Consider the following 4,497-nt stretch of genomic DNA (forward strand, 5'->3'; position numbering starts at 1 on the left):
TGCGTAGTTGAGGTAAATGTCGGGAAAAGCTACTTGGAACAGTAGCTTTGACAATTTCACTACCATATTGGAGCTACTGAATGATCAGCGTGTAGATATTTTACGACAGTCCTTCCTCTGGCTCTTGTATTAGTTGAGGGAGGTACAGTATTTTGGGCAGATCATCGATGTACTACTATGTCGGTTGCTCAAGCTAGTCGATGGTGGTGCCTTCTACTTTGACCTCGGGGGCAAGGTCTTCTACTTTCTCCTTGTTGGAGTTTGCCTTGGTGACCGAACCAAAAATTGCAGGAAATGAAACAGCTCGTGAGGTACTTAGAGAAGTAACAGGTTGCACGACGCTTATTTCCAAGGACATGGAACGATGCGTCCGCCGCAATTGATTGGAAGAATCAGGGGGTATGACCAGATGTTGGACAGACTGAAGCTAGGATTGGTCTACATCCTTGAAAACATGGTGCGGTGTCATTTCAAGAAGACTGTGATCGACCTCTTCCATCTGAAAACCGTCGATGACATCAATGCCTTTATCAACTATTTATGGGGACAAAAACATTTTGAGGACACTGTGTACGTCTTCACCAGATCACACTTGAAGCCCAAAGAGTCCGTGCGTAAATACGATACCTATAAATTGTCCCTGACGGTGCAGGTAAATGTTTAACATAATCAACGTTAAAATATTTTTTATTCTGAATTTATATATAATAATTGTATATATTGCTGATTTGGGCATATGAGACTGTCCCCCTATTGGGTACCCACTTTGCGAGGCGATGGGAGACATGCTGTCCTCGAATGCATCGTTGACGAACATTTCGAGTGGACGAATGTCTATCAAGAAAATAATTATCGGCTCTCATCGACGACCTTCATGTAAGTATTATATATTTGTGATTTATATTGTATGTGATTTAAAATCGCATTACATCATCATTAACTAGTTGAAATGTCAATAAAAAAAATTGAAATAAATCATTTATTTTTCACTTTAGTCAATAAAAATATCGATATAAAATTTACTTATTAAATTATAAGTGAAATATTTAAACTTAGCCAAACACACATGAACTAACATACCTAAAATGACAAGAAGTTTGTGGGGGCATGAATATGCATGAAATGAATTTGGAAATTTTGAAGTGTCTTTAACAAGTTTGGGTAATTGGACAATGGATGGGCTGGGAATGTAGTTGGCTTGGCTGGGTGGACTATTTTTCTTTTCACTTCTACCTTGCAGTCGGGTTGAATTAGCTTTTATTATTTACATTCCATTGCACATGGGCTGGGGGAAAAGCTGGGATATACGCCAGGCCTGCCTTCCCCTACATCCATCTTTGTATTAGACTATGTCTCCATAAGTTAGACACCAATAGATCCGTCCATATATAACACTACAAATATCAATTAAAATACAATGAAATATATTACAACAACGACATAATATCCAAATTTCCAATTTCGAGAATTAAATTGCAATGATATTTCGACTTTTTAATATCACAATATCCAAATTCAAAATGCATTGCACTATTTTTTAGGGGCTTGATTTAATATTTTCATTTTTTTAGTATTTTTACTAATTGTACCATCTTTTTTTTATATTTATTGATTAATTTAATCTTTTCCTTAATTATTTATTTAGTAATTTATATATTTGTAAAATAAATAAACAAATAATATCTCAAATAAATAAATTATTAAGAAAAAAACGAAAATGGTTAAATACTGTTCATTTAGTGTAATGATTGAAGATAAATTTTAGTTTAGTGCAAGTTTTGGTGTAAAATGGTGCAAATTTTGGTGTAGGATTTGAGATAACTGCCAACTTAACAATATATGTAGACTTTATCCACCGAAAATCAAATTACATGCTTTTCGAAGCCTAGATTACTTCGTCTTCTACGAGTGGTTCACGCTAAAAATAATATAAAATTTAAATTTCTAAATGTCTCCAAATTTATAATATATTAAAGTGATTAATATGGACAATTTAAATTTATCTAATTCTTTGGTGAACCGTTTGTGAAAGACAAAGTAGTCTAGACGTTTGAAAAAGCACGTTGTTTGATTTTGAGTTGAGTTGATAGCGTCATGATGTCCATGTAGGATGTCCATTTATATTTAATGGCCATGTCATCAAATACCCTTTTTTTAATTGGACTAGGTGACATTTTATGAAATCAAATTAAAGTGCAATGACTTGGAGGGTGTTTGGGAGTGATTTTTCACCTTAAAAAATTGATTTTTTGACTGTTATTTCACTATTCCAACCGTCAAATTTGACTTCTTCTCTTATAGGTGACCCTCACTTTTTTTCTAACATTTGGGTAATGTTCAATGACTGCAAATGAAATGAATGTAGCGAATGAAATTAACCTAACACATACAATACTATCTAATTTAAATTATACACGGGACAGGTATTTTGTGGAGAATTAATCTACTTTTGCAAAGTTTGTTTTCAAACTAAGTATTGACAAGGTTTAGGATATTAATTTTCATTGATTTCAGAAATTATTTTTGAAATGATTGATCTAAATACTGTCAGCATGTAGTTTATAAACCAAGTTTGTCAATTTAATTTGTACAAATGGCATGATTCTTTTTATGGGATTGGAATAGGAATTGAAATAGATTCTTAATTTGGTGGGATTGGGGTCAAGAATTAAAATGGATTGAGGGACAAATTGAAAACGTCAAGCTCTAGAATTTCTACAAGTCTGAACCCCTCTACACATACAGGTTGGAAGATTAAAGGTGATTTACAGGCAATCACAAACAAGGGTCTGGTGGATATTTTTGGGTAATTTTTTAATAAGGTGGGTTTCGCATGGACCACATCATGTGAGTTGTCCGTAAATTCCCTGTAAAATTTCAGCCGGTACATGTAGCTTTATTCTTTCTGCAAATTGTCGATTGGTGGCATCCCCGTAATTACATTCGATCTTCATGCCTAATTCGTTAACCATATCAAAGCAGACCGACAAACCAATTTGCCTCAGTGTGTGTGTGTGGGGGGGGGAATACATGGAATTGACCCAAATAAAAGAGGTCATTTTCCAAATTAACCATTGACTTTTCCAAACATTTGTAACTACCTAAAATACCCTTAAACAAATATTAGAAACAACCTATTTCATAATAAAAATCTTCTATCTAAGTCCTTAAAAAATTAACAAGCAACTTTTCTAAAAATTTGAAAGAATTATTAATTTTTATGAATAATTATAAAATGAAAAACCCCAAATATAAGAGAGGACCATATAATATAAAAAAGGTTGTTAAAAATAAAAAAGACATTAAATTTGAAAGAGAAATTGATAAGATAGGATATCAAGAACAATTATATGCATCACAAGAAATATTAAAATGTTTCAAAGAAAACTTATTAGAAAATTTTGCTAAAGGAATTGTAAGATCAATAATCATAAAAGATATACAAGATATCATAGATAAATTAGAAAAAAGGAAGAAAAATATCTCAAAAATACGATATACCTTTTAGAACAGACATAGATATGATAACAGATATTGATATTATAAATTCTCAGACATTACTAGACTTTGAAAAATTACTTCAAAATTTATAAGAAGACCAATAAAAAGTAGATTACCACAAGCATACAAAAAATTAGTTTTTAACCTTACCTTAAGATTTTATATATGCCTAATAACAAATAAATTAACTAAAACAAAAATAAAAGAATTTTTAGAATATTAGAATATTAGATTTTTAGATTTGTGATTATTAGAATATTAGATTTTTAGATTTGTGATTATTAGATTATTAGATTTTTGTTTGTTCATAATAACACCCATCCCATTGGCATCATAGCCATATAGATCATGAAAATTATAAAAATAAATAATTATTATCAATGTATTGAAGAAAAAGAATGTTATATATTTTTCAACCCTATCCCTAGTAAATTAAAAATAATAACATTATATGTAACTAGGAATTTACATAGAGAAATAAAGGAACAAATATTACATGAATTAATTGTAAGATTTATCAAAGATGGACGTACATATGAAATAATTATCGAAGTATTTGAAAATGAATTATACTATAGAGAAATATTTGAATCATCATAAAAATATAATGGGAGAAACTAAAAATATTTTAGAAAGAATGTTAAGAAGAGTAAGATTAATAGATAATAAAATTTTAGATGAATTATTAATACCTGGAGATATAACTAAAACTCAAGAAAAACAAATATTAAAATTAAAACAAGAAAGGTATAAAGAAAAAGCAAGGTATTATGAAAAATTAAAAGAACTAACAAATATTGAAGTTATAAAATAAAAATATGATAAAATGATAAGAGATTGTAAAAATGCTGAGTATATAGCATTTTATTATTGTCAATCAAAAAATCGATAAAAGAAAATGTCAATCAGTGAACATATGGAAGAATTAAAACATTTAATAAGAACATTAATAAATAATGTACAAGAAATAAAGAATGAAATAAAAGAAGCAAGAAA

The sequence above is a fragment of the Olea europaea genome, unplaced genomic scaffold (genome assembly GCF_002742605.1).
Source record: "Olea europaea var. sylvestris unplaced genomic scaffold, O_europaea_v1 scaffold2005, whole genome shotgun sequence".
Taxonomy (NCBI): Eukaryota; Viridiplantae; Streptophyta; class Magnoliopsida; order Lamiales; family Oleaceae; genus Olea; species Olea europaea.